This window comes from Wyeomyia smithii, chromosome 2 (assembly GCF_029784165.1).
Source record: "Wyeomyia smithii strain HCP4-BCI-WySm-NY-G18 chromosome 2, ASM2978416v1, whole genome shotgun sequence".
In the NCBI taxonomy this organism is placed as follows: Eukaryota; Metazoa; Arthropoda; class Insecta; order Diptera; family Culicidae; genus Wyeomyia; species Wyeomyia smithii.
In genome coordinates, this window is record NC_073695.1 from 141,771,607 (window position 1) to 141,797,074 (window position 25,468).

General features: G+C 37.3%; 1 protein-coding gene across 3 annotated transcripts in view; it reads right to left on the reverse strand.

The window, feature by feature from the left end:
• LOC129722961 (coiled-coil domain-containing protein AGAP005037-like) overlaps window positions 1-25,468 on the reverse strand; it is a 1,195,377-nt gene that overhangs the window by 78,460 nt on the left and 1,091,449 nt on the right. For all 3 annotated transcript variants that reach the window (XR_008727686.1, XR_008727684.1, XR_008727685.1), the window contains one exon: window positions 2,004-2,158. The gene's annotated coding sequence lies outside the window, so the exon portion shown is untranslated. The remainder of the gene's footprint in view (window positions 1-2,003; window positions 2,159-25,468) is intronic.

Here is a 25,468-nt window from a genome sequence, read left to right on the forward strand (position 1 = left end):
TGTTTTGATTATGTGCGAGTCGAGCAGAAGAAAAATTACATTTCTGATGTTTTCGTAGTTTTGTGAATGGTAACACATTACGGGATTCGATTTACTTTTTTACTTCTACCTAAACTAGATCTTGGGACATTTGGCTGGAGGAAAGGCCGCATTTCATTAATTTAAACATCGATTAGGAGGCGACTTATGCATTAATTGTTTTAAATTTCTACGTAGTTTTGTGGATTGAAGAATTAACTTCTTCTCAGACGTGTTTCTTAGGACACCAACAAACATTTTCGTTATAAAAATTCACATGTCATCTTTTTAGATATCATTATTGAGGAGAACTAAGCTTGAATGGTCATGCTCAATTCTTATTACTTCGATTTCTTTCTTTCAAAAATCACATAAAAGAGGTTTTACTGTAAACGATTATCGAATATCCGGACATCACCCGAATTTGGTATATTCGGAACTGGGATGTCCCCACACAATATTTTCCAAAATGGCGAATTCAGGAAAATAACCTGAAGTGGTATTTGGCCAACCATTTGAAAACTTCCGAAAGTGGAACTCTGTACGTCTGTACGTTAATATCCGAAATAGCGACTTCCAGTTCCTGTAAAACAGCCCAAAATCACAAAATGCAATCCAATGTGAGTATTTCCGTTCTTTGCGTTCTCTGAATGTTGAAGTACTTAAAGTGATGATGGACGTATAAGATGTGAAATATTTCTAGAGTAAGTTGTGTTAATAAAGCAATGAGTTATACAAAATGATTCCTAATTTTGAAACCTTTGATCCCGAGCATCGCCGGGAACGTTCAACTAGTTTAAACATAAAAATTGAAGCCCTAAGTATAGAAACTTTGTAGAAAGTCGAAAACCAATTGCTCGAACCCTGAGGGCGCTAATAATTTTTTTCTGCTAGATTTCATTTCTAGCCCAGTGTGCATTGAAGCATACCCTCCGCAGATATGGAATACATAATGAAAGTGGAAGTGAATTGTTCACGTGAACTTCTGGTTAACCTGAAAGACAAAGTTCCACAAGACGAACACGCTGGAGCTTATGAAATACTGTGCCGAAAAGTTAAAGTGTGGCTCAAAGAGCATAAAAGAGCAGTCGGGATGAACAGAACTAGCGAATCCAGTGTAGCAACACATACAGTGCGTGCGTGACACGAGATCAATTTTGATATGACGGGTCTATCAAAAGCACCTTCATTGGTACATTGCGACGTCTAAACAACCATTGATGAACGATGAAGATGCGCCGATCAACCTATCTGTTTTGTCTGATCACTCGTCGTATTCCCTCTATGTTCGCGATTATTATAACCAACAAGGTCCTCGGAAAAGATGAGCAAGCTCGGGCACTCACCCCAGAGGCGACTCGCAAGCTTAAAAACCAGGATGAAATCACCGAGGGGTTTGATTTTGCACAGGCCCTCAAGGATTTAGACTATTCTTGTCAGATGATTTTTTTTTATAAATAAAGAATAAAGAATAAATAAAGGAGAAGTGCGGAGTGAAAGTGGCCATTGAGGCGATTTGTCTCCGATGAAAACCTGGCCCTGGAGATAGCCAAACTTAAAATTTATTTCTGTTTTGAAGTGAGTTTGATAACCGATCGTATATCTTCTGACAACATTTAGGGCATCTGCTTCAACGGCAGTTCTCCTAGGTTTTATATTATGATTCTGTAGAAAACCTTTGAGGGCAACCGGAAAGCCGAGAAAACCAATTATGCGAAAGTTATAATTTCTCGTGAGTTGTTGCAATTTGCATTTTTTGAAAAAACTTATAGTCGTCAGAGCAATGTTTCAACCTAAATTTGAAACGAAAGCTATCAGTAACTGTCTGAGCGACGAAATAAATACTTTTTGCGTGTTCCTTCATTAAGACTTATTCCTGTTTTAAAGTCGGCAGCAGTTTTCTTAGATTTTGTATTATAACGCTGTAGAAAACCTGCCGAAGAAAATCTATTTTGGAGTAGTCCTTGAAGAAAAAAAAATATTACCTGATCGGTGCTGAGATGGCAAGCCAATACCTCTTGAATCACTCCCAACCGTATACTGTTCTGGTTTATGCGTTAAAGCTTTTTGCACCAAACCTGTTAGATTGGCTAATTGTCTTTCCATCAATTCCACGCGGATACGGTGTAAATCCTCAGGCCTGCAATAAGAATTGTTTTAATCAAGCAAGCGTTTTGTCTAGTTTTAGTCATACACATAGAAGTTTAGTTAATATTCTTGGCCCTTGTCATACACACAACACTACTTTTGATACCGATTACAATTTAGATACGACTAAATTCAACCAAACCAAACTACAATCATCAATGCTAGTTTGCTTCGGTAATTTCCGTTCGAACAGTTATTGTTGATTGCGACAAATTTTCTCGCGAAATTCTTGTAGAAGTGCGCGGGTACGTCCAATCGCGGTAATATCTTCTACGAAAAGTGCGGAAATTGGATTTGCGCACTTTTTGTAGAAGACACCAACATGATTGGTTATACCCGCGCATTTCTACGGCGTTTTTAATGCATCTTGCTAGATAAATTCTCCCGCAATCGACAATATCATGTAGGAAAACAAATTGTTAAAGCTAATTGCCATCGCAACTATCCTGAGGTGACGCAATCTGTAGATTCAGCAGAGTAGTGTATTGATATTTTAATGACGTCCATTCATGATATAATAGTCAGAATTGATGATCATACGTTGAAGTAGATTCAATTAAGAACGGCACCACAGACAACTAGTCAAAGGCCCTCAAACCATGCCATTCAACAAAACTTCAACAAACAAATGAATATGTTACATAAATTATCAAACAGATCCACGGTGCTCCCACAGACCGTTATTATAAAAAAAATGCACCAAAGAATCTGAGTACACCATTCGATTCGTTATAACGTCCAGAATGTCTGGCCAAATTTCAAAATCATCGTACGGTACATTTTTGAGTAATGCCCTTTTGAAGGTTGTAAAGCACAAAAAAGTGATATAAAAACGACGAAATACTTATTTCAAAGCAAGTTTTTCCACCACCATTTTATGAAACAACTTCCAAAATAGTTTCTAATCATTCCAAGGGTTATATTTCAAGACAATAACAATTGGTGGAAAGATTTATTTGAAAATCCCACAGTGCACAGTGGTCTAAGCTCGAAAAATCGTGATCGTCCTAGATTTGACTGTGAAAAATTGATTTTATGTACTCAATGTCTTCAGCAAAATTGTTTCATAGAACATGGCCTTACTTTTGGCGTTTTGGGTTTTTCGATCAATCCACCAAACAGTTAGATAAAAAAATATTTTTTCTAATTTTCGATATACCAGATTGCTTCCTTCAGCAAAGTTGTGGAAAATTTTAAAAGAAAAACAATTGCTGAATACTGCGATGTCCTATCTGTACGTTGGACACGACAAAATAGAGTTTGTTGTGAAACACCCCTCCTTACAATCAGTTTTTTGTCTATAACTTTTTCTATGATTGTCAAAACAATACATTTTATAAAGTCTTGAGAGAATATTAGTTGAACGAATAAAATCTTAGAACATTTTGCATTGTTTTGACCATTACAGACAAAATTATAGAAAAAAAACTGATTTTAAGGAGGGATGTTCCACAAATAACTCTGTTTTGTCGTGTCCAACGTACAGATAGGACATCGCAGTATACAGCAATTGTTTTTCTTTTAAAATTTTCCACAACTTTGCTGAAGGAAGCAATCTGATATATTGAAAATTAGAAAAAATATTTTTTTTATCTCACTGTTAGGTGCATTGATCGAAAAACTAAAAACGACAAAAGTAAGGCCTTGTTTTATGAAACAATTTTGCTGAAGACATGGAGTACGTAAAATCAATTTTTCACAGTCAAATCTAGGACGATCACGTTTTTTCGAGTTTAGACCACTGTGGGATTTTCAAATAAATCTTTCCACCAATTGTTATTGTCTTGAAATATAACCCTTTGAATGTGTAGAAACTATTTTGGAAGTTGTTTCATAAAATGGTGGTTGAAAAACGTGCTTTACAATAAGTATTTCGTCGTTTTCATATCACTTTTTTGTACTTTACAACCTTCAAAAGGGCATTACTCAAATATGTACCGTTAGATGAATTTGAAATTTTGACCAGATATTCTGCACGTTATAACGAATCGAACGGTGTACTCAGATTCTTTGGTGCATTTTTTTTATAATAACGGTCTGTGGGAGCACCGTGGATCTTTTTTGAAAAATCTATATTAAGCATCTTAGTAGAGTGATTTGAGAAATCAAAAAAAAAAAGAAGTATAAGTATTCCGTTAGACTCTACCAAAAATTTGGGAAATAAATATTTTATTCAGTCCATGCAAATACGTATTTCGACTGCGACATACAGTCATCATCAGTGCTTATGTGGACTGGTAAAGAGCAAAGCGTAAATCCTGTTTTTTTATTTGTAATAGGTACAATGAAAATTTAGCCCTCTTAATTCGAGTTAGGTAGAGAATTATGCGGTCGGTTGTTTACCGTACCACGTCTAGAGTTTTTGGGAAGAAGATTGAATAGCCATGAGGGGTGGTTACCTGCGTCTTTGTTGAGAAGCGTGGATGAGTGTTGGTTATAAATTTCGAAACTTTCAGCTACGTCTAATTTCCATAAATTATTAACAAAGCGGCGCTGGCGAATGTTATCCGAAGTTAGTGGATGTTCCTCGTTAAAAATATGTTTAGCCACTTTTGATTTGAAAAGGTGTGGTGGGGCATTTTTAGAAACTTTACTTGCTTTTGTGACTTCTGCGAAATGTTCTTTGAAACGTATCCCGATTACGTTTAGTTTGTCCAACGTAAACCATATCACAGTGACTGCATGCAATTTTATAAATTCCAGCTTTGTTCAGGGTATCAAAAGGGTCTTTGGTAGACTCAAATTTTGTTTTGAGTTGAATATTTCTACTAGTGTAGACAATATCCATCCCAAATTTTCTAAATTTTGAATGAAGTGGGCGTGTCAAGTTAACGTCATATTCAACGGCTACCCTTTTCAGATCATCTGTTATTGGGGTGAGTGTTGTAAAAGATTTCCGAAACTGAGCACGCTTCCTTTTATCAACAATGGCTTGGATGATACTTTCATTATAGCCATTAAGTTTAGCAATTTCGAAAATATATTCCAGTTCCTTTTACTTGGCTACTTAACTTAAAGGTAAAGCTTCCATGCAGTGTATCATATGATGGAAGGATGCCATTTCATGCTGGAAGGGATGGTTTGAAGTGGTAGGTATTACCCGTTTTGTATTCGTGAGTTTTAGATAAATGTCAAATTCCAAGTCCGTAGACTTTCTGACTACCACGACGTCCAAGAAAGGGAGTCTGTTGTAAAGTTCTTTTTCAATTGTGAAGTTTATATTTCTATGAGTATTATTAAGGAATATGAAAAAAGGTTCAAGTTACCCTCTTTTCAAAATACAAAAAATATTATCCACATACCTCCACCTTCGAATCGGTAAGAGGTTCTTCTTCTCCAATGTATTTTCTTTATTTGCCATGAAGAGCTCACATAGAAAAGGGGATAGCGGATTACCCATTGATGCCACTTTAGTCTGTTTGTAAAATTTACCACGTAATGTGAAGTAGTTTTCTTTCTTGCAAAGGCGTAAGAGCTTCAAAAACTGTCAACTTTCTTTTTCCAAGTAGGGTAGCGAACGGCTTCGGCAGTGGTTTTCTTCGGCAGGTTTCTCCATAAGATTGCTGCAGAAAACATGCCGAAGGAAACCACTGCCGAGGCTGTTCGCTACCCTATTATCAGAATATTGAGAATGAGGCCAGTCCTCTAAAAGATTCAAGCTTTCATTCACTGAAACGCTAGGGAATAGGGCCGTTACATCAAATGAAACCATTATCTCATCAGATTCGGTGTTACCCGAGGATCTTAAATTTTCAACGAAATCTCCGGTGCTCTAAACTAAGCGACTTGAAAATTTCTTGGGCATAGCTTGAAATTCTTTTGCCAGCCATTTAGCCATTTTTTCTGAGGGAGCTCCTACTGCTGAGATAATTTCTTTCACTTCATTTTCAGGTTTGTAAATTTTGGGTAGACCCTTTATTCTTGAAAGAACTAGATTTGGAACACGAAGATTTTGTAAAGCATTACCCAAAAGGGGTTTGCATTCTTTAAATGTATTTTCGACACGTTTTACCATATCAGCAAGAGGATTAAGTCGCAGTTGCCGATATGGACCTTTGTCAATTTTTCTGGTCATTTTTTCATCATAGTCAGACTTGTCCATGATGACGGTTATGTTCCCTTATCTGCTTTTAAATAGAAAACAGGTTCTATAAGTAATTCCCCAACTGTCTTTATATCAGACAAATTTTCATGACGTGGCAGCGTCTTAGTAATTCATGAATGCAGTTTGTATTCATATATATATGTCTTTTGGGTGATTCCTGGCGATAAATCCTGAAGATATAGGTGTCACACGCTATATTTGATGCAAAAATGTAAATGTTTCCTACTACAGGTTCCTCTGAGGACTTCCGAAAATAGCCATTTCTCGGTTTGTTCTTGACCGATTCCGGATCTTGATGAACCATTCGCTTCAGAAATGGTTTTGTCATCTACGCCAATGATGCGAATAACTATTTTTGTCAGGTAACCCATTACCAAATTCATCCAAAAATTAACAGGGTCGACATGCCTACCGGAACTCAAGAATATTTTTTACATCCGGTGACCTAGGCCACATCTGTGGTTAGAAAATGAAACTTCAGAAATTTCCCAGTTCTATGGTGTTCGAATTATTAAAATCGAATAACGTTTGGTAAAACTACAGCATTTCAAATTTCATCAAAATCTTGCTTTGACTATCTCCTGTATTATTTTAGGGAAACTGCATTCAATTTCGCTGAACAAATCCACCAATAAACGTGCAACCTACTTAATCGACCAGTTTTTATTATATTTTTTATTTGAAACATTGCATAGATGTTTTTACAGGCGAAAGATGCCATTTTGTGTCTATTTGTTTAATTTTTTGGAACACGACTCATTCTTGAAAAGTTATTAAAAAATGTCGCTTTGGAAAGATATTGATGATTACAAATATTTTTAGGTTACGAAAAAAAAATTTTTTAGAGTGTATATTTTTTTCAGAAAGACAAAATTGTTATCTACAACTTTGCCGAAGACGTCATACAGATCAAACAAACCGTTTTGGCCCTAAAAATATTTGTAACTATGTACTATAAAATGTTGCCAAAAACGGAATTTGCCAAAAACGGAGCATGCCAAAAACGGAACTTGCCAACAACGGAAACCTACTGTACATGAAATACAACATCGCTTTTCTTGGAACGCAAAGAGTGAAAATACCTCGTATTTGGCAATCCTAGGATGTACTTGCTGTTGGATACCCAATTTTATATTTAGAATAAACTATGAATCCAGTAGAAATAATCAGGATGTAACTTTTTTCGAAAATTCGAAGTTTTTTGGCAAATTTGTTTCAACAAATAGTAAAGTGCGAATGTGAAAGGCTGGGTCTAACCGCTAGGTGGTTAATTCGTGTTTTCCCTTACACGTTACAGCTTAGCAGGTTTCATTAAGGTTATAGAGCTCTTAATTTTATGGAATTTTACAGAATACTTAAATTTTCTAGCCCCTCTCTAGAAATGTGTTTTTTGTGATTTTGTAATATTTCAAATCGGCTATAGAAAATTTTTATAAGCTATTATCTGATTTATTTATTAGCGAAATACCATTGAGAAGAGAAGGACGTCATGGCAATTCCAGATACCCAGTCTGGTACAATAGACAAATTAAAAACAAATTATAAATCGCAAACAAAAAGCACATAAAAAATATGAAACTCCTAAAAATCGTAATGCTTTAACAACTTATCTCAACATTTGCGGCGAATTAAACGATGTCATTAGTAACGCGTTTGAAGAGTTCACACTAAAAACTGAGCTTGAAATCAAATCTTGCCCAATTTTTTTTTAAATATATAAAATCAAAGCTAAAATCTGAAAATTTTCCTTCAAAAATGCAACTGCATGACAAAGTTGAAGAGAACCAGGCAGACTTCTCCTATCTATTTTACGATTTTTTCAACAAAATTATACAACTTTCTCATAATCTGATAGTGACTATACATTCTTCACCAACTTTCCTGAGTTCCCCAACTGTTTAAATATTGAACATGTCAGCGCACGCGAAATTGAAGATACTTCAAAAGCTTTGGACGCGTCTGAAGATCCGGGACCAGACGGAATTCCGCCAGCATTTATGAAACATTTAACTAAAGAGCTAACTTCCCCACTGTTCTTGATTTTCAATATGTCGCTGGAATCCGGTTGCTTTCCGAAATTCTGGAAAAACTCATATCTAGTACCTGTGCTCAAATCTGTTAAAAAATCCGATATAAGCAACTATCGAGGCATAGCCATTCTTTCTTGTATACCTAAACTTTTTGAACCAATAATAAACAAAAATTTATTCCATCAAATAAAAAATAGACACAACGCAACACGGTTTTTTCAAAGGGCGCTCAACAACAACAAACTTACTCGAGTTTATTATTAGTTTTATTAAATTCTCTTTGAACGCAATGGAAAAAGGAAATTATGTTGAAACCTTTTTCAGTCATGGAGAAAATAATAAATACACTTGCAGTGTTGGATCATGTTTCGTCTTTGCGCACTGATTTTAATTGTTGTATGATGTTATGTTACGTCATTATGATCTGCAGACACTCTTTTTAAAAGAGGAACGGAGAAATAACTGGAGAAATTTCTGTGTCGGTGATTCCGAATTTTATTTGCGTGAGTTAGTGTTTTTAAAGTAGCGAAAAAATAAATACACTTTTTAAATATATATACAAAACAATCCAAACTAGATATATTTCTCTATATATCGTTAGCAAAGTGACCTTTTACGTTGCAAAAGTCACTTTCGTAAAACCACCATATATTTTCGTAAAACCATATTCAATCTTCGTGGTATGTTTACCACCAGGTTTTCACGAAGCTGGACTAGCATTTCACGCTGCCTGTACGTACAGTAGACTTTCGAAACCTATTCAAGTAACCTTAGGAGTTCCTCAAGGCTCTCACTTGGGCCCTCTACTATTTATATTATTTGTAAACGACATTTCCTTCATTCTAAAACAAGTAAAAACTCTTAGTTATGCCGACGACATAAAACTTTTCATTGAAATTAAAAACGATTAAAACGATGAACATTTTTCATAACGAGATAAAATATTTTTATATTTGGTGTAAAATAAACCTTCTTCAGCTAAACGTAAAAAATATAGTTCGATGGGTTTTGGCAGAATAAGAAACATACCAAGCATTATTATTTCTTTAGGAGATCAGGTAGTAGAGGAATGTGAACGAGTTAGGGACTTAGGAGTCATACTCGACTCAAAATTAACTTTTAACTCAAAATTAAGTTTTATAAAACGTTTCTGCTGTAACTTCCAAGATCCGTACACAATAAAAACACTTCAAAACTCCTATGTCAGTTCACTCTTAGAATACTGCATTGTATGGTCCTAGTTTTCTGCGACACATATAGACAGAATAGAATCAGTGCAAAAACAATTACTGTTATATGCACTTCGTAATCTACGATGGACGTCATTTCCCCTACCATCATATGATGAACGCTGCAGACTTATCGACATCCAATAATTAAAAGCCCGTCGTGAATTCGCAATGATGTCATTTGTTAACGATATCGTATCTCAGCGTGTCGATTCACCCGAAATATTATCATAACTCAATTTTTATGTGCCTTCTAGAAATTTACGAGCTCGAAATTTGTTTTCTTTAAATCATCAACGAAACAATTATGCTTAATACGGGCCCATTAATCAAATGATGTTAGTGTATAACCAACACTGTGAAGCAATTGACTTTTCTATGTTGAGAACTAAATTAAAACAATATTTCAATTCAACGCGCAATTTAAATCGATAAAAAATAATCATTGTAATCATCCGAATAAAGTATAGAAACCATTATTCAATCATGTATAAACACTTTTTTCATTACCTAGTATAAATAACATACAGAATGTAAGTTAGTTATTAATATATGTAGTCTACTTTTGTTTGAAGAAAATAATAACTAAATAAATAAATAAATTCGAGTATAACTATAGGTTCCATGTAAAAATACAATTGCTATGTATTAATTGCGTGATATAAACAGTCCAGTGCTCTGATACTCTACCCAATCGATGCTGATTCGTATTCTTTGGTGAGTTTAATGTTTCGAATCACAAAACTATTACAAAAAACCTAAATTAATCCTCCTAGTGGTCAGACCCAGCCTTTCTCATTCAAACTTTTTTTGTAAAAAAAGATTTACATGAACGCTTCAATCCAATAAATGTATATTCACTCTTTAGGTTCTAAAATATTGATGTTGTAATCTATGCATATAAAAATGCAGTCCGGTCTGTCTGTCTGTCTGTCTGATCCATATAGGCTCGAAAACTACCAAACTGATCGACGTGAAAATTTGTATGTGGGGGTTTTTGGTGCCGATAAAGGTTCCTATGATAGTTTGAGACCCTTCTCTCTTTTGGAAGGGAGGAGTCCTATACAAATGAAACATAAATTTCTGCACAACTCAAGAACGAACCAAGCAAATAAAACCGAATTCGGCATGTGGATATTTAAGGAAGTTACAAATATGTCCATAATTGTGAGACGCCCCTCCCTTTCCTGGAAGGGAGGGGTTTCATACAAATGAAACATAAATTTTTGCACATCTCGAGAACTAATCAACTAAATGGAACCACATTTGGCAGGTAAATGTTTTTAGTGGTAGGAACTATGTCCATAATGTTTTGACACTCCATCTTCTTTTGGAAGGGAGGGGTGCCATACAAATGAAACACAAATTTCTGCACATCTCGAGAACTAACCGAGTAAATGGAATCAAATTTGGCATGTGAATGTTTTCCGGGGTAACAAATATATCCATAATGGTTCGATGCCCCTCCCTTTTCTTAAGGGAAGGGTCTCATACAAATGAAACACAAATTTCGCACAGCTCAAGAACCAATCAAAAAATACAACCAAATTTGGTATTTGAATGTTTTTAGAGGTAACACATATGTCCGTGATGGTTCGACGCCCTCATTCTTCTGTAAGCACATGTTTTTGCACAAATTTCTGCACATATCGCGTACTAGTCAACTAAATGGAACCATATTAGGCAGGTGAATGTTTTAGTGGTAACAGATATGTTCCATAATAAACCTCAGGCAACATTTTGGATTGTAAGATGGCAACATCCGATATCTGGAAAACAGCCAAAAATGGCCGATTTCCACCCAATAGATGAAATATCCGGATTTAGAATGATACACAGGAGCTCAAATCGACCACAGATACCATTTTGAATTCTAAAATGGCGACTTACGGTTTCTAAAAAACAGCTGAAAATGACCAAATACCACCAAATATGATTGTTTCTTTAACCAGTATGACGTTCAAAATCCAGAAATTGTCTCCAAATGCCATTTTAAAGCCAAAATGGCGACTTCCGGTTTCGGAAAAACAGTGGCAAACGACCAAATACCACCCAATATGGGTATTTCCGGAATCGCAATGATACTTCCGGTTTCTGGAAAACAGCCTGAAATGGACGATTCCTATGAAGATGAGTATCTCCGAAACCAGAAAAAAGCAAAGAAGCTGGAAATTGATTACAGACATAATCTTGAATTTTAAGATGGTGACTTCCGGTATCTGGAAAACAGCCGGAAATGACCAAATACCATTCAATATGAATGTTTTCGGAATCAGAATTACACCCAGATGACAGAAAGTGACCAAATACCACCCAATATGAGTATCTCCGGAGCCAGAATGTTGCAAGAAGCTAACAATTTCTGGCAACTCGGTTTGTTTATTGATTGTTCAGTTTTTGGCTCTGTTTAATTTCAACTTATTAGTAGTTTATTTTAGTTCGAACGCTATTTGATTATTGTACAATATTGTTTCAAGCTAGCAGTGATCTAGGGAATAGTGAAGTGCAAGCTCTAGCATTGTGATATTTCGTGATATTCGCTTTCGTTATTGAAGCGGACTGTGCATTGGATGCTGACTTTGTTATTGTTGGACCTACATATTGCCGCGCAATTTGATTACCGTCTGTTAAGCCTACCCACAGGCGCTTCATTCTTGTGCACTCATATTTCATCAAACCGTGCTGTTTGTTTATTTCTGATACCGTAATGGAGAAAAAACTGTGCGGCGAATGCAAACTCGAAATCAACGACCTTGAGCCGGTACGTTGCGGTTTTTATGAAGCTTGCTATCACGTAAACCAGCAATGCTGTGGCTTCTACAGCAGGTTTTGCAAAGAACTCTTTGCACTAGGCAAAATATTATTTATTCGTCCTCAGTGCCGCGATAAACTGAACGGCCGTTCGATAAATACCTATGTGGCTGACGCACTAAACAGCCAAAACGCTCAATCGCTACAGCTGGTTGATTTGCCGTCTCAAGTGCAAAAACTGTGCGAAATGGTAGACGGATTGAACAATAAGGTTGAAAGTATGTCGCAAAAACCGCCGCGTTGTGATGGGTTCGTTGGAACTCCCGCTAACTTGTCCGCCGCTGCGAATTTATCCACACCGATATGGCCCGCAAGAAATCTTAAACGGCGCCGTGCGGACCGCATGCCGGTAGAAATCACTTCTGATCGAGGCACTAATACTGTTGATTTAAGTGATCTCTCGGTGTCATCGGTTGCTTTTGTGGTAGCAAAAAAGTGCTTTTGGCTCTACCTATCCGGTTTGAATCCCAAAGTAACGGATAACGATGTGCAGAAAATTGTTTCACGCTGCCTGAATTCAATTAAACCTGTTGCTGTTGTTCGGCTCGTTCAAAAAGGTATCGATACGACGAATTATTCCTACATATCATACAAAATTGGTTTGGATCCCGATGTAAAATCGATTGCTCTGGACCCCGCTTCTTGGCCGTCTGGTTTATTATTCAGGGAATTCGTCATTCGTCCAAAAAACTAGATCCCGCGATTTTTTTCTCGACTAACGTTTCGACTGCTGTCCACGAGCTATCTACCAGTAATACGGTAGGCATGCAGATTCGACTATAATTGACTAATCAAAATTCACTGACGACCACCATGTATTCTTTGGAGCCAGCCCGGGACGCACCGTATCCAGCAACTTGGAAGCCCCTGACCCACTCATCACAGTCGCGCTACTGCAGCCTGCGTTCATCAGCAGTCCCGGTCCTGTGTTTGAGGATGGAGAAGGGGTCTTCCAGCTTGCTCGTATTGGCAAGTATTTTACTAATAGCAACATTTCACCACTTGACATTCCCGCACGTTTTAGTCATCTACCAACGAATCAACCAATCATTGATGTCAATTCTGGACTATGCCCTGTGACCAACCTCACTGGACAGTGCGAAATCACTCGCCACTTAATGCCTGCTTCTGCGTCCCCTCCACGACGAGCTCTTCCACTGGGCGACGTTAGCGAACAGCAGACAGCTAGTACTGTTTTATTTTCAAGCAACAGTGCTACGCGAGTCGGCCGGCAACAATGCGATTCCCCGTGCAATACTGACCTGCCATCTCTACTCTGCTACTATCAAAACGTGCATGGCCTACGCAGTAAAGTAACCGAGTTTGCTTTAGAAGTTTCCAATTCGTTTTACGACTGCATCATTCTCACCGAGTCCTAGTTGGATGCGCAGATTTCTTCTACTCAATTGTTTGGCATTTATTATACCGTGTATCGAACCGATCGTAGCTTGTTGAATAGCTCCAAAGCAGTGGTGGAGTAATTATCGCTGTGCGACGATCGTTGTCATCGGCATTATTAATTGAAGCCATGGATGAGTCGCTTGAACAGCTGTGGGTTACGGTCAAAAATGGTGCATTTGACATTGTAATCGGCGCTATTTACATTCCCCCGAACATGCGGAATGAAGTTGAAATTGTTGATCGGCATATTTTATCAGTTGAAAAGGTTATCAATTCAACTAGTATTAACGACGATCTGCTTATCTTTGGCGATTATAATCCTGCTGGCCTATCCTGGTCGATGCAGTCGGAGGCTAGTTATCTCTTTGCTGACGCTTTGCGCTCATCTGTGAATGCTGGTAGCACCCGTTTATTAGATGGTATGGCTTTTCACAGTATGTATCAGATTAATTCTGTTTGCAACCTGAATGGCAGGTTTCTTGACCTAATTTTCGCAAACTCACATGCTTTGCCAGCATGCTCGGTCACTACCGCACCCGATCCCCTGTGCAACATCGACGTTCATCATCCACCTTTGATGGTTACTTTAAATAGGCCCGTTAAGGCTCAGTTCGTAGACGAGTTCGATCCGTCCAGTTTTGATTTTCGGCGTGGAAACTTTGATGCAATCAACGCAGCTTTAAATGATATCGGTTGGACCTTCATTAACCGGTGTGCTAACTTGGATGAGGCCGTGAATGGATTCACTGAAACAGTTCAGGAACTTATACATCGGCATGTTCCAAAAGTTCGTCCTCGTTGCAAACCTGTTTGGGGAAACAGGCAGCTCACAAAACTTAATCGAGTTCGAAAGTCAGCTTTGCGCGCCTATCAAAAGAATAGAAACCCTATCAATCGGATCCGATTTACTTCTGCCAGCCGTTCATACAAAGCACTGAATAGAACTCTGTACACAATGTACGTGCGAAAGACGGTACACAACTTACGTTTAAATCCGAAAAGCTTCTGGAAGTTCGTTAATTCGAAGCGTAAGGAGGAAGGGTTCCTTCCAGTATGTTTTTGCTGAATAATGAAGCTTCAACGAATGACAGTAAATGTGACTTGTTTGCCAAGCACTTTTTTTTTTTTTTTTTTAAGGGGGGATTTGTTAGTAGCTTAAGTATTTATGATAAATATTAGTAAATAATGAGTATGTGTGTCCAATCACAAATGGTGACTTCTCAACACTGTTAGAAATTTGTAATTTTAATTGTTAGGATTTGTTTGCTTTCGCAATTAGGACTTATCATTCGTAGGGATTTAAACCTACTTGTCAGAAAAGGGGAAGTAAACTTACAACTAACTTAATTGCTAACTTATTGGCTATAAAGAGAGCTTATCGTAGCAATTGAGGATTGCAACGATTTTTGTCGAAAATTGTTAATAATTTTATTTGACATAGCTTCTAATGGTTCAACACCAGTAAGTCTATGTAATTCGAGTGTACCAAACCAAGGAGGACGCTTCAAAATCATTTTCAGAATTTTATTCTGAACCCTTTGGAGCGTTTTCTTCCTTGTTGAACAGCAACTTGACCAGATCGGTACAGCATAAAGCATTGCTGGTCTAAAAATTTGTTTGTAAATCAAAAGTTTGTTCTTTAAACAAAGTTTAGAATTCCTGTTAATGAGAGGATATAAACATCTCGTATATTTGATGCACTTGGCTTGTATACTCTCAATGTGCTCTTTGAAAATAAGTTTTTTATCATAAATTAGTCCCAAGTACTTAACCTTGTCGGACCAACTTAAAATAACCCCATTCATCTTGACAACGTGATTATTGTTTGGCTTGAGGAAAGAAGCCCTAGGCTTATGCGGAAAAATTATCATTTGAGTTTTAGAAGCATTGGGAGAGATTTTCCACTTTTGCAAGTAGGAAGAAAAAATATCTAAACTTTTCTGCAATCGACTGCATATGACACGAAGACTTTTTTCTTTTACGGAAATGCTTGTGTCATCGCAGAACAATGACTTTGTGCATCCTGGAGGCAAATCAGGAAGATCTGAAGTGAATATGTTGTACAGGACTGGACCCAAGACTGAACCTTGAGGCACACCTGCTCTGACAGGAAATCTATCAGATTTTGAATTCTGATAGACAACCTGCAGAGTTCGATCAGTAAGATAATTTTTTAAAATTTTGATTAGGAAAATTGGAAAATTAAAAGTTTGCAATTTCGCAATCAAACCTTTATGCCAAACACTGTCGAATGCTTTTTCTATGTCTAAAAGAGCAGCTCCAGTGGAATAACCTTCAGATTTGTTAGCTCGTATCATATTAGTAACTCTGAGCAATTGATGAGTTGTGGAATGCCCATGGCGAAATCCAAACTGTTCATTTGCAAAAATTGAATTTTCGTTGATGTGTGACATCATTCTGTTAAGAATAACTCTCTCAAACAGTTTACTTATTGAAGAAAGCAAACTGATTGGTCGATAACTTGAAACTTCAGCTGGGTTCTTATCCGGTTTTAAAATGGGAGTAATTTTTGCATTTTTCCATAATTTGGGAAAATATGCAATTTTGAAGCAGCAATTGAAAATTTTCACCAAAAAATCCATTGTGCTCTCAGGGAGATGTTTGATTAGTATATTAAAGATTCCATCGTCACCAGGTGCTTTCATATTTTTGAAATTTTTAATAATTGATTTAATCTCATTCAAGTTAGTTTCAATTATTTCTGCAGGTAAAAAATTCTGGGAAGAAATTAAATCAAATTGACGTGTGACTTCATTTTCAATTGGACTCACAAAATTCAAATTTGAGTTATGAACACTCTCAAACTGCTGAGCAAGTCTTTGAGCCTTTTGTTCATTGGATACAAGAAAACGTTCACCATCTTTTAAAACCGGAACAGGCTTTGAAGGTTTCTTAAGAATCTTCGACAGCTTCCAAAATGGTTTTGAATATGGTTTCAATTTTTCAACTTTAGTCTCAAAATTTTGATTTCTCAGAAGAGTAAATCTATGTTTAATCTCTTTCTGTAAATCTTTATAAATAGTTTTAAAAACAGGGTCACGAGAACGTTGATATTGACGTCTGCGGACATTTTTCAAACGAATTAGAAGTTGAAGATTTTCGTCAATTATTGGTGAATCAAATTTTACTTGAGCCTTTGGAACAGAATAATTCCTGGCATCAACAATTGCACATTTTAATGCTTCCAAAGCGGAATCAATATTCACTTCGTTTTGCAAATCAAGCTCATTATTGAAATTTCTCTCAATATAATTTTTGTATCTTTCCCAATTAGCTTTGTTATAATTAAAAACAGAGCTCATAGGGTTTAAAACTGATTCATGTGATAAAGAAAAAGTTATTGGAAGATGGTCAGAATCAAAGTCAGCATGTGTGATCAAATCACTACCTACATGACTTTGATCTGTCAGCACCAAATCAATTGTTGAAGGGTTTCTTACAGAAGAAAAGCATGTAGGACTATTCGGAGACAAAATAGAATAGTATCCTGAAGAACAATCATTGAATAAAATTTTGCCATTGGAATTACTTTGAGAATTATTCCATGAACGATGTTTAGCGTTAAAATCGCCGATTATGAAAAATTTCGAACGATTTCTGGTGAGTTTTTGTAAATCACCTTTAAAATAATTTTTGAGCTCGCGTGTGCATTGAAATGGTAAATATGCTGCGGCAATAAATAAAATCCCAAGTTCAGTTTGAACTTCAATTCCCAAAGTTTCAATAACTTTCGTCTCAAGATGGGGAAGAGCACGATGTTTGATTCGGCGATGAATAACAATTGCAACTCCACCGCCGGAACCCTGAATCCTATCATATCTATGAACCACGTAATTGGGATCATATTTTAATTTTATGTTAGGTTTCAAAAATGTTTCAGTAATAATTGCAATATGCACATTATTTACTGTTAAAAAATTAAAAAGCTCATTCTCATTGGCCTTCAATGAGCGAGCATTCCAATTTAATATTTTAATTGTTTTATTTAAAATCATTGCTAAATTTTAAATTAGAAACAATTTTAATAGTAAAATTTGTGCCTATTTGAATGGCTTCAAACATTGATTTTGCCTGCAACATGGCGTTCATGAGATCGAACATTGCCTGTTGCAAAAAAGAAAGTTTACCTGCCGTAATAGGCCCCAGGCAGTTGACATTAGAAAAAATATTTTCGGCAGCAATATTAGCTGGAGTGATAGGTGTACAATTATTTTCTAGCGTGTTTTGCTTACCCATATTAACAGTCATTTTCGAACTACCAACACTAGGCGGTATAATGTTCGAACTACCTGTAACCTGTGCATAAGTTAAACGGGTATGCAAAGGAGTAGGTAAACTATGCGTCAATGGTACGCTTGGAGAATTTTGTTTTGAAGTTGGTTTTAATTGAGAAATTGAATTTTGTTTACCTTGCCTTGCCTTAACAATTGCTAAACGGACTGGGCATTGATAAAAATTTGACATATGGTTGCCGTTACAATTCGCACAGCGAAAATTTTTACTCTCTTTCACAGGACATGTGTCCTTCTTGTGAGAAGAGTCTCCACAATTAAGACATTTTTGGTCCATGTTACAGAATTTGGAACCATGGCCATAACGTTGGCAAGTACGGCATTGGGTGATATGCTTTTCACCTCCGCCATACTTCCTATAAGTTTCCCACTTTACACGCACATTATACAAAGCATGTGCTTTTTCAAAATATTTTAAGTTGTTAACCTCATTGCGGTTAAAATGAATTAAATAATTAACAAGGGAAATTCCAGTTCTCTGACTGTTTTCGCCTCGTGATTTTTGTTTCATTAGAATTACTTGGGTAGGGGCTATGCCAAGTAATTCTGTTAAAGTAAGTTTGATCTCATCAACGGTTTGATCGTTGGTGAGACCTTTCAAGACAACCTTGAACGGCTTGGCGTTCTTGGTGTCATATGTAAAAAATTTGTACATCTTGTCAGTTAAATACTGAACAAGACGATCACGACCCTTTACTGAGTAGGCTAATAAGCGGCATTCACCTCTACGGCCAATTTGATAGGAAACTTTAACGTCAGAAACAAACGTTGAAAGTTCCTTTTTGAATATATTAAATTCAGAAGAAATAGTTACCACAATAGGTGGAACTTTCTCTTTTTTTAAAGATTTTATATTTTGTATAGTTTCATTATTGGTAACTTCCATTTCACCAGCTTCTTGCTCAGGCAAAATATCAAAAGGATTGTCACTACAGACACTCGATGTGTCAGAAAGAGATGCCTCTCTTTTCCTCCCCGCAGCGATGCGAGGTTTCTTTTTCCGTCCAGCCATTTCAGGTGATACGAAAAAAGTTAAAACAAATGTTAAATTCAAAAGTAGGTAGTCTTGAGAAAGACTGATGGGAAATAACTTTCAGGTAGTCTTTAAAAGACACACTGACAAAACACAAACTTTGAAGCTATAGGCAGTCAAAGACCAGTCCACAAGCAACCGAAAAAACGTCTGATCTGTAGGACAGTTCAAGACGCACTGTTTGCCAAGCACTTCGCTAGCGTGTTTAATACGCGGTGTGCTTCACCCGATGAGATTGCCACAGCTTTGGATCCGGTTCCAGCCGACGTATTCAATACCGGAATCCTCACGATTACTAACGAAGAAGTTGCCAACGCCATTAGAAACCTAAAACAGTCCTTCTCCCCTGGACCTGATGCTATTCCTGCTGTACTCCTGAAGAAATGTGCTGGAAGTTTAGAATTTCCGCTAACCGCCATTTTTAATCTCTCCTTGTTGAGGCATCAATTCCCTCGCAGCTGGAAAGAATCATTGATGTTCCCGGTGTTTAAGAAAGATGACAAACGAAATGTGGAGAATTATCGTGGAATCTCGTGTTTGTGCGCTTGCTCCAAAGTTTTTGAAGCTATAATTCACCATCATCTTATGTTCAGTGTAAAAAACTACATTTCTACTGCGCAGCACGGGTTTTTCCCGGGTAGATCTGTATCTACTAATTAGTTAGAGTTCACCTCTTTTTGCCTCCGCGGTATGGACCGAAGCCTTCAAATTGATGCTGTCTATACGGATCTAAAAGCTGCTTTTGATCGCGTTGATCACGGGCTTCGCTTCTTTGTGCCAAGTGCGACAAACTTGGAGCTGCAACTGGAATGGTAGAGTGGCTAGACTCTTACCCACGCAATCGTATGATTGCTGTTAAGCTGGGCTCGTCGCAATTCACTTAGTTTAGCAACAACTCCGGTGTTCCGCAGGGTAGCATACTTGGACCGCTACTTTTTTCATTATTTATCAATGAAAAGCTCTTCCACCTGGCACTCGATTGCTGTACGCGGACGACACTAAAATTTCCAACTTATCGAGACTGTTGAGGATTGTCGCAGGCTCCAATCGCGGATTGACTTGTTCAATGACTGGTGCCTCCGCAACTACATGCTGATAAGCGTTCCAAAGTGTACCGTAATCAGTTTCAAGCGCCAAAAGCAGCCACTGTTGTTCGACTATCGCATTGCTGGCACATCTTTGCAACGTAGTGATTTTGTCACTGATTTGGGTGTTTTGTTGGACTCTCATTTAACATTCAGGCAGCATTTTACGATGATCATCACCAAAGCTAATCGTCAACTAGGTCTTATCTCCAGAATTGGAAAGGAGTTCATCGATCACGGCACCTTGCTAACTCTCTACTGTTCTTTGGTGCGCTCAATTTTGGAAACGGCGTGCGTGGTGTGGGACCCGCACTTCGATGTTTGGATTCAACGAATCGAGCGCGTTCAGAAACTTTTCATCAGAAGGATCTGTCGTACATTGCCTTGGAGAGACCCTGATAATCTGCCACCTTATGAAAGTCTCTGCCCATTGGTTGGAATCCCACCGCTCGAACAGCGCCGCCGAGAAATTATTGCCAAAACGACACACAAAATCTTGACGAATCGGTATGCTTGTCCTGCTATTCTAACTTCGCTGCAGCTGTATTGCCCACTTCGCCCACGACGTAGCCAGCATTTACTGCAAACTAATGCGCACCGCACAAACTACGGCTTGAATGAACCTGTTCGCCGAATGACTCTGGTATACAACCGGTACGACGATAATTTTAATTTTTAGGTTAAGTAATTAATTGTGCTCGATGAAATGTTTGTTAATTTATATTATTTTCGCTATAGTATATTTGCCATGTAATACTCGTAAAAGATGCTGGGTTTTTATGCCAGCTTGATAGTTGCCTTCATGGCTCTCAAGGCGGCTTTTCCCAGCCATATATATTTTTATTCCTTAAGACTCAAGTCGGATGAAATAACCAATAAACAATAATAATAATAATAATAATAATAATTGACCTAAGACACCATTATGAACTGTAGGATGGCAACTTCTGGTTCCTGGTAAACAGCCAAAAATGGCCGATTTCCGTCTAACATGAGTACCTCCGGATCTAGAATGATACACAGCAGCTGAAATCGACCACAGGCCTCATTTTAGATTCTAGGTTGGCGACTTCCGGTTCCTGGGAAACAGCCGAAAATTATCGAATAACACCCAATATCGGCGTTTCTTCAACCAGAATGACAGAATGTGAAAAACAGCCTAAAATAACCGAATACCATATAATATGAGTATCTCTGGAACCAGAATGATGCAATGAGCTAACAATTGACCTCAGGCACCGTTTTGAATGACTAAATAGCAACTTCTAGGAAACAGTCGAAAACGACCGAATAATACTCAATATGGATATTTCCGGAATCGACATGATGCATAGAATCCAAACATTGACCCTGGACATCGTTTTGAATTTAAAGACGACCACTTTAATTTTCTGGTAAACAACCAAAATAACTTAATACCTCCCAATATGGGTATTTCCGGTGTCAGATTGATGCCAGTAAACCTGCTGAAAATAATCGAATACCACCCAATATGAATATATTCAGAATTAAGGCGATGTACAGAAGCCAAAAGTCGAGGATATTGTCATTTCGATTAAACCAATCATTTCAAACGATTTGTTATTTGTCTTTGATCATATCCTATGGCCGATTCATCGTGCATTTGCAGACTTTAAACACATCGCAAGGAATCAGTGAATTTGGAACGTTCAAATAGTACGATACCACATTTAAATTATGTTGAGGCCACATATATCGATCAAAGCAGGTATAGTTTTCACAGGTCTTTGAATTTCTTTTCTTTCCATAACTTTTGAGCCACATATCAAATTGCTATGAAGTTTGTTATTTGTAAATTTGAGAGATGACTCGTTCGTATGACACTAGTTATGTTCAAATAAGTCAGGTAATCTTTAAGATAATAGACTTTCGTTGTTTTATTACCAATTTAATACATAACGGCCAGCCAAACTTGGAAACCACCTGTTCAATCATAATTCATCAGTTAACCCTTAACTTGCCCGCTCATCTGATGATAATATTGATCAAATCGGTTGTGTAGTTTCTGAGATAATGAAGTTTCGTGATTTTCACATTTCGGTACATTACAGACGAAGTTACAATTCGATTACAGTAAAATTCAGTAAACAGTCAGAAAAGGGTGTTATGAAGCAGCTAGACTTATTAATTGACACTAATTTTGTGGAAATCGGGTCAGCCATTTTTGAGAAAAGTTAGTGAGTCCAAGTAGTCATCGGAATATGTCCCTGTTCATAGCTGGATTTCACATTTTTAAACATAACAGGAAAAGTAATAGTCCGACTGCAAAACAAATCAATAGGGTCTTATCAGGCAACTAGACCTTCCATTTGACACTGATTTTATGAAAACCCGACCAGCCATCTGTGAGAAACATGAGTGAGATTGCACAGTCTTCAGAACACGTTTCTTTTCATAACTTTTGAACCACGTGTCCAATCTTTATAAAATTCAAAAGCTAAGAGTTTTTCAGATAGCCCGTTCATTTGAAACCAATTTTGTTCAAATCGGTTGTGTAGTTTTCGAGATAAAGATGTTTCATGATTTTTGCATTTTGATACATAACCTCTAAACTAAAAATCCGATTACAATAAAATTTAATAGGGGCTTATGGGACAACTAGACCTTTGCTGCATTTAAATATTATTTTATAAAAATCGGTCCATCTATGAGAAAATCGAGTCAGATTGGAAAGTTGCGCATACACATACACACAACCGATGGGATATCTAATTCACAAAATTGTGTATTTTTTTCGAATTTTTGTCCAAATTTACATTTAAGTACTTTAAAAATCTGAACTCGAAAGAAAATGACGTAATTATTCCCTTTGTATCGAGAAAAATAATGTAAGACAAAATTCGAGTGAATTCATAAAATTATCACAGTAAATCGTGAAATTTATACAAATTTTTTGAAAATTCATCGATCTCTGAAATTTGAAGAGTAAGAAAATTTGAATATTCTGTAAAGTTTCATAAAATTAAGAGATCTACAGGTTTGTCGTAACCCACAAAGCTCTAGCGGGTAAGGGAGAAAAGTTGGCATCGCAACGCCACCTTCGCGGTTAAATTCCGAACTGATTCAAATATTCAAAGGAAACCCTAACTATACCAAGAAACTTTGTAAAGAATAGCAAACCGGATGGTCAAACCCTGAGAGCGCTAATTATTCGTTCTGATTCCAATCCTGTTCGAGGTAGGACTACGATAACATGGCATACACCATTTCTAGAGAAACATTTCAAAAGGTCCTATCTGCTTTGATCGATTTTTAGATCGATCACTTTCATTCAACCACCACAACTTATTAAGCACCTTTTATAACACGTTATTTCCGCAAGTCGATAGCGGAGGGATGACTCTAGCCTTCTGAACGAAAACCACGCTCGGGAGAGTAACTAAATCTGAACCATTACCAAAATGAGAAGGCGCTTCGGAAAAACGATGAAAGCAGATAGGACTTTTTGAAATGTTTATCTAGATTTGCATATATTGTCACCACTAGGGACATCGTACCCAGGCTAACCAATGCTCCGGCACCATTGGTTAAAACAGTTTCCCACCATCCGGCTCTTCTTCTTAATTTTGATGAGCAGAATAGCCTTGACTATCAGGAGCCTGTCCAACAGCCTCGTTATGACTTCAAGCGCACCGATTACGACGGATTGCTAGAAGCACTACTAATTTTCGACTGGGCTAATAATCTTAATCCCACTGATGTCGATATGGCTATAGATGATTTTCTTTCCACTGTTACCGGATTGATAGCCCGTTTCGTCTCACGAATGAGAGTACGACCCCGAAAATATCTTCCCTGGCAGTCAACAGAACTAAGACGCTTGAAACGAATTAAGAATGCCACATTCAAGAGATATTCTGCAAGTGGTACGTTATTTCTGCGAAATCACTACCGGTCAGTTAACCAAGAATATAAAACTCTAAGAAGACGGTGCTACGCCAATTATAGGCGGAAAATTGAGAAAAAATTAAAAACCCACCCAAAACAGTTTTGGAATTTTGTGAATGCTCAGCGGAAAAAACGGGACTTCCGTCTGTCATGTAACTTGAAAAGGCTGACAATTCATCAGATTTTTGGCGACTATTGGCTGCTTAATTTGCAAGTGTTTTTGTCGTAGAATCTCTTACCACTACCCAGATATCCACAGCCGCCAGCAAAGTCGCCCTTTCTAGCAGCTCCATCGCCTCGATCGATATCGACGATCGCGCAATTCTTGCCGCTGTGACTAAGTTGAAAACTCTGACTCTCCCGGCCTTGATGGGATCCCTGCCACATTACTGAAAAAATGCATTCCTGGACTAGTAACTCCCCTTACGCATTTGTTTCGCCTATCTATGTTCTCTGGAAGATTACCCTTAGCTTGGAAACAGGCGCACATGTTTCCGGTACATAAAAAAGGTGATCGTAGCAATATTGACAACTTGATGATGATGATGATGATGGTCCCACCTCATACCCCTATATCGGTTTGAGCAGGTCGATTTATCCAAGTAAGATATTATATAGAGTCATACAATGTAACCAGTTGGCAAACAGATGGACTTCGTTAGGAATTGAACCTAACATTTAGGAGTGTTAACTAATCAGAATTGATTCTGGATAACGATTCAAAACTACGAGAGAGATCCTGTGATACTATAGTTCTCGATAACGAGCTTTACAGTCCACAGGCAAACCCAAGCCTTTTCAGTTTTTTCTCCCAACCCTAGTTCAAAATCGTAAAAACAGATAAATATCAAAAATTAGAATATCAGCATATATGCTGTTTCATACCAAAAAGCACCTTTTCAACCCGATATGCTTTTTGTTTCAATTTCAGGGGTTTAATCCTGATGTACTCAATATCCAGATTGTCTATGTCAGTCTACGCGCGCGCGGCTCAAACATGTGTAGCCGACTCTTTTTTAAACTCTACTATTAAATATTATACAACTAATTCAAACAAAAATCCATCATCATCAGTGAACATAATAACTTAGTTTACCCAATAAATTTAAAAAATATATATAAATTTTACAATCTTCGTCATTAATTTACAAAAAATTCTATATAATCTGTCTACAAAACAGACTTTATGTGTGAAACACAAAGCCTTTTAAACTCCGCCATTGTTGCTGCACGTTTTACCTGTCTTGGCATCGAATTCAAAAAATATATTCCTTAGTACAACAGAGTGTTCTGTGATCTTCCAAAAAGAAAATTTGGTGTTCTAGCATCATCCGCGTTTCTAGTGTTGTACCTATGAAAATCGCTTCCCCTATCAATTCGATTACA